The sequence below is a fragment of the Neolamprologus multifasciatus genome, chromosome 1 (genome assembly GCF_963576455.1).
Source record: "Neolamprologus multifasciatus chromosome 1, fNeoMul1.2, whole genome shotgun sequence".
NCBI classification, from domain to species: Eukaryota; Metazoa; Chordata; class Actinopteri; order Cichliformes; family Cichlidae; genus Neolamprologus; species Neolamprologus multifasciatus.
Genome location: NC_140439.1, coordinates 20,657,169 through 20,670,696, shown reverse-complemented (window position 1 = coordinate 20,670,696; position 13,528 = coordinate 20,657,169). Strand labels below are relative to the sequence as shown.

Here is a 13,528-nt window from a genome sequence, read left to right as displayed (position 1 = left end):
CCACCATTTTAAGTGTTACCCAAGAAAAGGTTATCTTGGATATGTGTTTGAGTGAAAGGTTCTGTACATTCATTTTTGTATACATTTCTTTTGTAGATGTACATCTAAACAGGGATTTGCATGACAGGTGGAGAGGTCTTTGTTTTCAGCATCAGCAGCCACAGGAGGAGCTGGCAGAAGTTATGACAACTGAGTAGCTCCAGGGCATTAACTGCAAAAGCTGCAGGTATGCTGTATTTCATGCAGTATTATCTTGAGATTACATTTCATTTATAAGTTATGTTATTCCTACTTAGTAAGAAAAACAGGAGGAAATGATCTTACTGTAAACTACTTGAGGTTTCGGCTGTGGATCTCACGGATCTGTGGCAGACTGTTGTGCTACCACTGTGACTCATAATATTCCCCATTCCCCCCCCCCCCCCCCCCCCCCCCCCCCCCCCGACCATTCATCCCATTCCAAACCATCCATGTACGTGTGTGGGCCAGTCACTCAATAGGTGGATCATTTAGGGTCGGAAGCCCCGTGTGAAATCAGATGTTTAACTGTCCAGCTGAAGGGGGACGCGAGCATCTTAACCAGCACCTTGCCAAAGGTCTCGTGTTCAATCAACCGACCGGGGCTGCTGTGAGTATGCTCACCACCTGCCAATAGGCATTAAGAAGGATTTAGTAATTAAGTGATAGGCTGAGGACTAAATTGGGTGTTTGTGGGCTGGTGAGCCACCCCAAGGTCCCTACAGCCATGCAGATAGGGGATTCTAATTGCCAGTAATATTGATCAGCTCAGCGAGGGGGGTGCACAGGGAATTCACTAGCCATCGATTAGCTGTTACTTCACCTCGCTTGTCAATGGAAGACAGGGAGGTGAGCATTGGAAAAGCTCCAGGCTTTTCCCAGAGTATCCTTCACCACCAGTAGCTCCTGACACTTGCGTACACGGTCAGTGACACAGCATATTGTGATAGAAGTGCTTTCTAAACTCCTCCATAGCTAAATGATATCTCATAGGAAATCTAGAAGTAGAGCTGAAAACGGAAATGGGCTTTGCAGAAGGCTCACTAGCCTTTTTCCTCAAAATTAGTCTCTGTGGGTTTTTAAGGGCTCTAAATTGTCTCTGTGGTCCTCGTGTTGGCGGGAGAGAGGCCACTGAGTTTGCATACTCTCTTATATTTAATTCGTTTCTTCACCTGGTGAAGAGATCCTGGTCAGAGCACTTGCACATACTTTTTTAATTCAGCCTCGGGTGACACATGATCATCAAAAAAATAGCACGCATCTGGTACACAATATCATAATGGGCAGAGTTATTTAAAAAAGACTCAATAAATGTTAAAACATTGTCTGTTTCACTCACACACACTCTCACACACACACGCGCACACACACACTGCTCTGTATTGATTTAGTTCCATGCACGACATACTTACAGCACTTAATTCCTGTGGTTGGGCTCAATAGAGAAGAAATCAATTAAGAGATGCGTGAACGAAATTAATTTTAAGATCTTGATTTGTCAGTATTGAGTAAAGTTGGGCTTACTGTTAAAAAGAAATTATTGTCTTTAGTTTTTTTTGTGTACATGGCTGTTGCCCTAACCCTAAGAGTTATGGTCCCATTCCTGCTTAAAATATTTTTGCTCCATCATATTAATTTCCAGTAAAGCTCACAGAATGTGCAGGTTCCAGCTTGCATTCTTCTTATGAAATGACGTTTTATTTAATTCCGAGGGATCATTTGTACTTATCCAGTGAAAATATTGATCTCCCGTGTATAAAAATGGAGACGTCCTAATGTTTGTCTACCTTCCTTTTGGTATAACAAAATAAACTGTGCAGCTGCTTTCATATACTGTTTTGTGTTTACAGTCTGGGATCACTGCAATCAATGTTTATTAAGCTCACATTAGAAGCATCTTGTCGTATCCTTTTTAGGGACCAACCACAAAGAAACTTCAGTGAAAGACAATATACCTAAGCAACTAGAACACACTCAAGTTTGTCTTCAGGCAGGGAAATAGCCCATGTTTAATATTAACCTTTCATCCATCGATTTTCTTAATCGCTGGAGCCTGTACCCACTGTCATAGGGCAACAGGTGGGATACAGGCTGGACATGTTGCTGGTCTATCATGGAGAACCTTTGTCAGACACACTTTGAATGATTGAGCAAATAATCTCATCCTATGTGCATGACAGTTAAGGATCAGTGTATCATCAGTTTGACAGAGAACCAATCACAGTTCAGTATGGCACTCATGGGAATCAAATCAACTTGCAGTGTGGGACAGAGTGGGACAGTCTTTGACACTTCCACTCTGCCACTGGCATTTTTGTAATTTGAGTCAACAAACTTTTTTTTTTTGTAATTTGCTGTTTGACAATGTTTAGTATTTCAAAGCAATTTCAGGTAGTCTTTTATGTCTGTGCTGAAATCAAGTGCAGAAGCAGAAGCTGTGAGGTTTGTTGCCCAGCAGTCTTGAGCCTGAGTCATTTAGAGCCTATTACAAAGCATCAATATATTGATTGAAGCAAGTGTCTCAGTGTACTGCTCTGTAAACACACAGTTGGTTTGGCTGTGCATGTTTTATCTGCCTGAATCTTATCAGGATTTAAATCTTTTTCCTCTTCTGCTCCATTAATTGTGGCAATATTGGCTTTTGAACCGAGGATTTGAATCACTCCTACTTTGCAGTGTTTAGCTTTGGGTTTCCTTTCAGTAATGTGTGCAATTTTTCCCCCAGTTTTTTCCAGTTCCTCGTGATATTTCCACATACAGTACACAATTACTTTAAATCATTTTAATCCAAATGCTGTTTCTAAATTTAAAGGATGTACTTATGTACTGAAAACAAGCCAGGCAACGGGAATAACGGGTCAGAATAATCACTAAAATGGGACAGAGGGACAAATGAAGAGGACAGTGACTTTATGTGCTTTCTTACTGGACTTATCAAGTTTTTGTTTGCTAAAGCTGCATCCAAACTGGAACCAAGTTACGACGAGGCGAGTAGCCACAGAAGAAAGTTAATGACATTGGTGACTTCACGTGGCTGCAGGCAAAATAACTGTTAGCAATATAAAGTGAGCAGGAACCGAAATAAACTTTTCTCAACTTCCAGGCAAAAAAACAATGACCGTGCAGGATACCATCGATTAACGTATGACCTGGTAATAACACGTTAACTAGGCATTTGGAGCCCCTCCAATGTTATCCAGCCGTCAGCTTTGGTGCGACATGTGGGAAGCAAATCGCTTCCAGTGAGCAGGGAGGCAGCATAGACACCCAAGTTTGTGATAACCTGAGAAGCAAGTCATCTAGGACAATAGGTCCATCTACTAAGTCTCAGAGGAGTGTGAATCTCAGTGACCTCAACCTTAACATCATAGCTCAAGTTTTCTGAAAGTCTTGTGAATGTAATGACTTCAGAATGAAGCGACACAGGATTTTAAAATTCCTGCCATTGGTACATCTACTAGGACTTAAGAGTACCGAAGTATTATTAAATCAAACAACCAAGACATAATTGAAATGCAGACATTAATTAAAGGGGTTTACCAGAAATATTTCATTAGCTGTTTAAGAGTTAAACATTTTTATTTAAAAAAAAAACAAACTTGACATCTAATTAAAAAGCAGGTTCATGGCCTGTTCTTTTATTTTAAGTTAAAAACGAAATGATTTGGAATTGAGCTATTTGATTTGCATGTAGTGTCTGTTTACTGGAACAATATGAGGCTTCAATGGTACAGGATAAGCACTATATGGACAAAGAACTGGATCTACTTATTACACATAGAGGAGCTCCTCAGCCATGGAAAAGTCTGCCGTAAAGCTCCTGGCTTATAGGTTTGGCGCTGATGTTGATGCCAGAGAAGGTTCAGAACTCTGTAGTTATATTGAGTCAACAGAGCATTGTTGACTTTTACACACTATACGCCTCAGCACTTGTCAGCCTGCTCTGTAACTTTATGTGGACTGCTACTTCACTTCCACTTTGCAGTAACATGACTTAGCTGATCTTGTTGCAATATTGGCAGCAAATCGCAGCTTCAGACAACGCCCCAACTCCAACGCCATCTGTGAATCTAATTGCTTGCAAACATAAAGAGACATTAGTCCTGACCACTTTTGTGACAAGAAAACAATGTTGTCTGTATTTATGTGTTTATCCATTTATGACGTTCACCATATGGCGAGCCATACGGTCGCATCCGAGTGTCTGCACTGTTTGATTTCCAAGGTCGTTTTGTGATCTCTGAAGGGGGATTGTTTCCCCATGCTCGTCTTCTGATTGAAGCCTAGCTAGAACCATTTATACACCACTCACAGTCACCCTCCAGCCATGCTCCCAAATTGAATTAGTTTCAGTCTGAATTTGTGTTTCAAAACTAGTAATTATTTTTTAACCCCAGAGGAAGCCAAGAGAAATGAGTCAGATTTTCTGAAGTCATGAAATTTGACGATATATGATTTAACACCAACCAAAGGGACACAAGCCTGAAGCACAGCAATTTACCAACCATTCATCTGTTAGCAAATTAAATCACACCACATTTGACATCTTTTGGAAAGTTGGATAAATCTGATGAAAAAGTTTTTCTCTCAATTACCATCAGAAATTAATCTCCTTAATCCCAATTTGATCTCTTTCATGCATATAAGGGGTATCTTTCATCTGCCCACCTATGCGCTTAAAATGTTCGCCACAGAGTTAAGATGGAACGTGACTGTAAAACTTAGTCCTTTGTGAAACTCTGGGATTCTGGCTCCATGAGATGAGAGAGCTGATTAGGGGAGATGAGGACAGAGGTGCGTAACTGACAGCCATCCATTATCTCTTTCTGTAGCTGGTAGAGGAATGTAAGAAGTCTCCGGGAGTGTGTCATAGAGCTGCAGAGTGCCATCCAGAGGTTGGTATGGTTCAGCTGCAAGCAAAGGTACAAAGCAGAGCCACAAAAATGTATCTCTGAAAATGTAGATTTTTCCTTTTGTTCCAGGTTTTTTTAATGTTTTTTTTGTTTGTTTTTATTTATTTAATTTTTATCAAATGATCCAATTTAGGAAGAGACAAACCAAATTTTGAGTCTGCTTATCTTAGTCATTCTCTGCTTTGAGAATGGCTTTTATAATTTCAAGACAGGCTTAATTTTGAGAAATCTAGAACAACTTTTGGATACCCTGCCTTTCTCTAGTTTTGTATATATTCCTCTATTTCTATTTTTCCTGTTTGTTATCTATTCCTGCAGTTTTATTATTTATAATTTATTCCTGCACAGTTGGCATGGAGCACCCATATTTTTGTTGTACATGTGCAATGACAATATTCTATTCTATTCTATTCATACGCTGGAGCTTAAAATGAATAAACCTTTCATGTGGTAACCATATTCGCCTTGGCTAATGCTGTTTTAGATGTTCTTTTTGAGCAAATCCTGTCTAGGTAGCTGAAGGTTCACCTCACTGTAGTAGAATTAGTAAAATTAATGCAAAAGCTGTTGTGTGATTGCATTGGAGTTTAAGGTGTACCTTATAAATTGGCCTGTGTGAGTGAGAGGCAGAGAAGAATCGTGGGGTGTCAAGTCTTCCCCGTGTTACGTCTCATCTGCAGCAAAGGATTTTCCAGCTGAGAGCAAAGGCCAGCAGGAGAGGGCTAGCTTAAAACTAAAGAGGTGATCAAAATACAGACCACCAGCTGACTCTAACATGATGATTCAGAGCAATCACACTCGCCCAGAACTGCTCTCAGCATCCAAGCAGCCAGGACCACAGCTGACACTGATCAGGTCTAGTTACACACCAGCTCTCCCTTCTTTAAGCAGCACCTTGAGCTGCCAGTGCCCTACGAGCCCCAAGCACAGCAATGATGTGAGTGCTTTATAATAGCGAAGAAAAGGAGTCTCGTCTCGTTTCTCTCAACAGCGGTATCTTTTTAAGATGGCCAGAGCTGATGGAGGGGCACGATGCCAGCCCCTTGCAAAGCATTTTGGTCATTAGCGCGGACCGCACAGCCTGTTTCAAGTAGGCCTCCACAGGTCACTCTGTTCACTAATTGTACACTGCAGGCAAGATCAGATTCTGTTGTCAAGAAAAGGGGAGAATCGTAACTTTGCCCTTCTGTGTATTCCTAAAGCTGATAAGATAATGAGGTCTTTTTCTGGGCTCAAGGCGTAAATGAGCAGTAGTATTAAATGGTTCCCCCCCCACATTAACAGCTGAAGAGCGCATGGTTTCAGTCCACCGGAGACCTCAGTGCTGCATTTGTATTTGTTTTGTTAGTTTTATATTTGTTTTGGTCTGGACTTTTTGTTGTACACATTGTTACCTGCTCTTTGCTCTTCAGTGCCATTCTTTACATCCATGTTGGTGACTCCATGCATGATTTTAGACGCATGTATTTTATTTCCTCCACGTGTGTGTGTGCGTGTGCGTGTGTGTGTTTATGTATGCGCCGAGTCCTGTGCCAGGAGCACATCTCCGGCTTATCTGGAAGGCCTGGCGTCAGCTTCCTTAAGTGCTGTCAATGTCACATGGTAAAAGCAGCTCTGCAGCCTCTTAATTAGTTTAGCAAAAGCATCCTTGTCATTTTGCGGTCAGTAAACTCCGTTAGAGAAAATTAAGTCCAAGCTTCTGCCACCTCGTCAACCCCACACAGCCAGCCCAACAACAACAACAAAAAAATAATGATTATGTGCTGTGTACATTTGTGTGTTAGCTGTTTTCACTTTTCGCTTTTAGAAATAATTGCTGTTGGTTATGTGGCAGCATCAGAGGAAGGGCATTAATGATTCTCACTGGCCGTGAGGAAGCACTGTGCCGCAGAGGGCGGGAGAGAGAGCAACTCATTTTCTACAGTACAACTAAACGTGTGTGTGTGTGTTTGGGTAATATATTTTTAGCAGCTTCCTTACTTTGTTTAGTGCATACTGTGTCAGACTGTAACAATTACGTCAATGATATGTGCATACATGTTGTGACTTTAATATGTGTGTGCATGTGGCGTGTATGTGCACGGCTGTCCTTTTTCACGGATTAGCTGGTGAATGCTGCAAGAGGATGATCAGACTGGGAGCACACCAGGGTTGCTCTGCGATCACATAGGGATTACGGGGGATATAGAGCTGTAGTTGATTCCAGGCCCGCCTCCAGTTAGGCTCATCTCCGCCACACTCCCCTCACACATACCACTTTAATTGCCTTTGCTTCTTTCATTACTTTTATTGCCTCTCCTCTGCTTTGCGTGCTCCCTGGGCTTGTGGAAAGGTCATTGTGATGGCGCTGGTGTGCTCACAGCCACTGACTCTCTGAATAGCAGGAGATGATGATGCGGAGGCTGAAGCTTGGCAAATGAGTGACACATCAGGATGGCCACTGACAGGCTGTGGATAGATTTTTGCCTTAAAGTCTATTAAAGGATATTATAACAAAAGAATTCTTTAAAGGAAGTCAAAACTAGGATCATAGTTTAAAATGCCAACTAATGTGTGACATTCATTAATCAGATTCAATCAGAATACTCATTTAATCACAGAAGAAAGAAAATGTTTTCTTTCAGATGCTTAAATAAAGAACTATTCAAACATTTCAAAGTCAAAACAGTACTATGTTGAGTATCAACTAATACAAGTGAAAAGGAGGAGGACTTACAAAGTTCAATGGCCGTGGCGTTCTGTGATGCATTGTGGTTAAATGAGTTGTTTTGTTTAAGGTGCTGTGCAACATGAGAGAGATGGTGGAGAGGGATTGTCCAGTATTGACGGTAACTTGGACAGGATCCTTCTTTCTGAAACCTTGGAAACCTCAGTCCAGCTCCACGCCCTGGGTTTGCAGATTAAAATTAAAAAAAAAAATAGCTGTGTATATATCAGTTTAAAATAATAAAGAAGTATTAACATTACTTTAAAAATGATTATTATCAGTGTGCTAAAGGAGGGGTTTGCAGGGGTGTCAATGGTAATGTCAGTCTGTTGGTGTAAAAGCATTAAAGAGGTGATGGTCCTTGAGACATGCTCGTGCTTCATTGTGTTCCCTGTGCACAACACCAAATTACTACTAATGTTAGTTTATTTTGTATACCAGCATTCTCTTTTTAATCCTGCTATAAAAACATGACACTTCCACTCAGTTAAAGTCTGTTGCTGTACTAGTTTTTTGTTGATAATTTTTATTCATTATTCTCTCGCATTGATTTGGGTCTTGCAGTTGTAAACATGCAGTGCAGCTACCAGGCCAGGTCTGGTTGCTGCACTGCTGGCAGTGTGGGAGTTGTGTGTCATTTTAATAAAGGTAATGATAGCATCTCCCAGACTCAGCTATGCCCTTGATGTCACTCTTATCACTGTAGGTCTTCTCAGTCCACATCATAACCAGTTTTTCTAAATGCTCCTTTGTGCCCCTTTGTGCCTTATTTATAAGACTTCACAGGCTTGAGTCTGGGAAAAAAAAACAAAAAAAACAAGGGTACTGCAGAGCAGCATCACTGCTATTCAAACAGCTCCTTGGGATTTTTATATTTTACTTGCCTCCTACTGCCTTTGTCCTTTACTCCCCATCTCTCGCTTCCTCTGTCTGAGTCCCAGTACAAGGTAGAGGTTTTGTGTTGCGTTAGACTGTTCTCGTGTCCACAAGAAGGTTTCCACTGTCACCCAGTCAGTCCTGAAATTTAAACAAGTCTGCTTTATTAAACACTCCTACTCTTAAGATCTTTCTGAACTTTTGTAGTAATTGGTTTTTATCCCAACAATAGCTAATGCACATTTTATCACATCCCAACGTTGCTGCAGGCAAACAAATGAAAAGCTGGCACTGAAACTAAAGGAGCAAAGAACTAAGATCAGTTGTCTACGCCAAGAGAGAGAAAGTAGAGATAGGAGTTATATTTATGTAGTTTATTCTCAGTTGAAACAGGAAATCAGTGCACCTTTTTCTTTGTGTTTACAGGTTCACCTGCAAGAGGGCGGGGAATCGGCAAATTGAGGTCAAAGCTACGGTCAATGAGAAGACAGCAGAGGAGAAGATCTAGGTACATCTATCCATCTGTTTCCTTCTGCTTATCAAATTCAGGGTTGCAGGAGGCTGGAGCTCATCCTCGTTGCCATAAGGCAAGAGGTCGGGGACAACCTGAGGTTTCCATTCTGTAGCAGGGCCAACAGATGACCATTCACACTCACACCTATGGCCAATTTAGAATCACCAGTTAACCTAAGCTTCCTTTGAAATGTAGGAGAAAGCCTAGGTCCCTAGAGAGAATCCATGCAAACTTCACAGAAGAAAGGCCCCAGTTTAAAATCTTATTGGGTTTTTTTTTTCTTTTTGTTCTTTTTTTTAAAATTCTAATACTTCTGAATAATTGTACTTTTTTTGTCTTGGAAAATTCTGACATTATATAAAATGTGAACTTTCTCTAGAAATGAAGGCCAGCTCCACTTTTCACTCCCTCCCCCATAAAGCATTAAACAGTTGGGTCAATATGGTATCTACATAACAGTATATTCTTACTGGGTTTAAATTTGATATAAATGTAAAGAAAAAGAGGTGATTTTGATTTGGCTTAAGCTGTGAAGGATCGGTAACTACGAGCATATAAAGTAAACACTTAATCGAACTACCTTAAATAGCCTTTTTACGCCAGAGGAAAAAATATTGCAGCTTCAGTATGTGAAACAGAAATAAATCAGAAGAGGTCATACGGTGAGCCTGGTGTTGAGCTACACTTTAGCTGATACTCTATATAACAGGTATTGCAGTAAATAGAGTTCAGCAGCATGATATGAGCTGACACCTGCTTTGCTTCACCGACAAACAAGACCTTTTAGTGTTTTCCATTAAAAACTTGAGCAAAAGTTGTTGGTATGGTTGTCCGAGCACCACCCCTGCCAGAATATCCCTCCGCAAGTTAGTGTGCTTCCTTTCCTCTACATCCTCTCTCTGAGCTGACAACCAAGACATTGCAAACTCAAATGTGAGACGGCCCACGACCGGCTGAAAATGATACTCCTTGCAAAGACCCCATTTCTCTTCAAAATGAGGGGCAGCAAATCTATACAAGCCCCTCTCTGCTTTTGCTCCAGTTGACTCCAGAGACGGTGTCAGTGACAAAAAAGCAAGCTTTCAGATGGAGCATGAGTGTTCCTGGAGTGGCTCATCTGAAACGTGGGTCAATAGAAACACTCACCAGCACATCACACAAACTGAAAAACAAAGATGCTGTATAACTCCCCAGATTTTATTGGCTGTCATGTTGATTTTTTCTTGTTCTGGGATTAGCATAGGCCTCAGTGTGTTGGTGTGACTAATGGTCTGTGTTTTTCCCGGCTGTGAAATCAGCAGCCCGAGAGCCCAGAACAGCCTGCACAACAGTGTTTGAAGTCTGCCTCCCCCATGGGTGGTGCCTCTGGGTCCTGCTGCTAATGCAGCCCCAGCATATTTCTGTCTCCGTCTCAGAGCGGGGGCTCTCCTTTACATACAGCCATGTTTAGCACTCCCCCCACTCCACTAATCTACCCCTCTACCCACTTTGTGTGCACCTCACTTGTGTGGCCCAGGCTTGACTGATGGCTAAAGCTTGTTAACACTGAAGACACATTTGTAGCTGGGAAATGTTAAGAGTGGCAAAGGGACAGGTGGTGATCAGAGGACATGGAAAGGCAGTGGAAGAGGTCTCAGATCCCTGATGCAGTTTGAGCCTCCAGAGTTGGCAAACTTTTCCCCCACAACTAACCCAAGGACATTCTCTCCTCTTGCCAGACAGACTGATGAGTGTTGGTCACTCTTAGTGTTCCCCAGGACCCCATAGGAGGCTTTAAGTAAACATGTCACTCAGCTATCACCATGGAAACTTGGGTTATTCCCTAAATATAATATGAATTTTATGTGTTGCTTGGGAAATAGTTATTTGGTGCTGGAATGGTATCTCCCAGATGAAGCCTCATTTCATTCTCAACCAATATCACCTTGCTTCAAAGTAAGCCAGGTCTATGTTGCTCGGTATTTGCCTGCAACACATTCTTATCTGACATCCTCTCAAATTGAAAGCAGGGAAATTGGGGCTGATTCAGGGGATACGTTTTTGGTGATGGAAGGACAGAGGGAGGGGAGAAAGATGTGAACCCAATCTGCCATGTGTTGACTGTACTGATTAGGGGCTTGTGCTAAGAAGAGCCTCTCTATCCCTTCATTCCTTGTGTTTACTTTGAACCCCACCGCCCTCCTCTACACGGGCATCACTGCAGAGTGCCCTCTCTATCCATCCCTTCTCCACTTCTCCATATCAAATGTATCACATGAGCCACAAGCACTACTTTGAACGCCATCTAGTACAATTAAAAAGATGACAGCTTAACTAGGGCTAGAAGGGGGTTTTTGCCAATCCATTAGGAGGCAGAGTAAGTAGAGTGATTAGTAATGTGAGGAGATGTATGACACATCAGAACCTTGACTGAGTTTAGGTTGGACAACTGTGCATTTGTGCGTATTTGTGGAGAGCAGGAGAGTACAAATGCAAAACTGAGCCCATTAGGGGCTGCGGGGTTACTGGAGCAACGTCCAGCTAATGTTTCGGGCCATTCAGAATGCCTGCGGGGAGCTGGGATTACAGAGCTGGTCTTAAAAGCGAAGCAGAAATACAGGGAATAATAATACATAGATAAATAAGGGATGGAATGGCATGGGAGAAGCTGGGAAAATAGCACATATATTCTCACGCAGCATGTTTGTTTATTTATGGCGTCTGAAGGCCTGGTCTGGATGCAGGGTGGGGGGCTGGTGAAAGGCTTTCCCTCTCATACTCCAGCTCCCTAGCTTTCATTAAGTGTCATTACCAGTACTTTCAGAAAGCTGGCCAGGCTGAGACCTAACATCCCCTCTACAGATAGTTTGCCATGCATATGGATGCATTTCTGATCCCTCTTATCCACCACTGAGGAGGGGGAATTAGGCCAGCGAGGAGGAGAGGAAGGGGGGGGGGGGGTAAAGGGTGCATCCATATCTGACTTTAATGGCAGAGACGGAGCTATTACTTCAATTGAGGGACAGTATCCACGCTTGGCTTGTTTTTTGTATATGGTTATCAACACTGCAAGAATTTCACTTAAGATTTTCCGTTTTTATGACCAGAAAGGTCACGTACCCCCCATTTCTGTACAATCAAATGTGTTTTACACTCTTTAGAAGAGTTGCATTTTCATTTCAGCACAGTACAATGTACTCGCAGTGCTATTTTAAAATGTGCATTTCTAGCAGCGCGGTATTCATTAACAATTTGCTATTCCAGTTCACTTACTTTGAGAGCGTCCCCTGATTGATGGGGGGCTTGTTCTGTTTATTTGTATATCAGGGAATGAAAAATTCATATTGTGCGCTTTTCGAGCAGAAGTTATCTAGATTCAGTGTAAATGGTACTTGGGATTAGATTTTCACAGCAGATTGCTGTTATTAAGGAGAAAAATCCAGCTCTTTTGAGCAGTCATCTTCCTGGGAGGCAATCTATTTCTCTTTCACGCAGCCCGAGTGCTGGACCAGGCTCTTAATGCACTGAAGCAAAAGTGCTTCGGTCCGCAACCTTTCACGCCTTCAGCTCTCCTTTATGTGATTGAATAGTTAATAACTGTGAGTCGCCTTTGAAAGGCGTGCCGTGGTCCTTCTAAGGCACTTCTCTTCTTTTTGTCTGTTTGGCTGCTGTACCTGCCCATTGCTCTGTCTACCTGCACATCTACTTTGCCCAGATGCCAAGTCAACTGATAGCCCACCCGTTTCTCCACCAGCTCCTTTTACTTTTATCTTTGTCTCTCCCCTGACTTGCCGCTTGTGTCTGGCTGTCTTGGTGTGCACATCAAAATTTTGAGCGCTGTGCATCAACATTTTTATTTATTTATTTTTAGTATTTCATCTCCTGCTTCTTCTTTCTCTTCACATTCACACAAACAGACAGACACACACTCCCTCACACAGCTCATTAGCCCATCCCACGCTCACAGCTCTAGCAGAATGTGACCCTGCCTAATTGTGTACCATGCTCATTTGTTCTCCCTGCGTGATGTGACGATTGCTTATTTATTCTCCTCCTATAAAATGATTGACTCATTTCATTCACTGCACATTTTCAAGCTTTATTTGATAAGCTCATTTCCCTTGGCATTCAAATTCCTCCTTTTCCCATGCTTAAAAGTTATAATGTTACCGAGGCACGTTATTATTCATAGTCGGGATTGTTTCTTCAGCTAATTATCTGTGTTGGAAAATAATTTTGCACGTGCGATTCTGTTTATTCTGGTGGAATTGAGCAGTACAAAAGGGCAGACATTAACAATGCAGTTGGGATAGCTGAGGAGCCAATTGTGTACACAAAGTTGGCAGACGCGGTCAACAAGAAGCTTAAGAGGGATTGGGACGCTGTCGAAACTTGGCCAGAATAAGCAGAGCAAATTTGCATTTGGTTAGATTTTCCATCTGGTTAGAGACCTGTTTTACAAATGAGAAAGCCATCAACCTTTTTGTCCAGTCGTGTAATGAGGGAGTGTTTTGACACAAA

The 13,528-nt window shown here is 42.0% G+C and overlaps 1 protein-coding gene across 3 annotated transcripts in view; it reads left to right on the top strand.

Annotated features, from left to right (window-relative positions):
- Positions 1-13,528, top strand: part of LOC146525675 (uncharacterized) — a 145,606-nt gene that overhangs the window by 127,036 nt on the left and 5,042 nt on the right. For all 3 annotated transcript variants that reach the window (XM_085162972.1, XM_085162978.1, XM_085162985.1), the window contains 3 exons: positions 97-226; positions 490-628; positions 8,941-9,022. The gene's annotated coding sequence lies outside the window, so the exon portion shown is untranslated. The remainder of the gene's footprint in view (positions 1-96; positions 227-489; positions 629-8,940; positions 9,023-13,528) is intronic.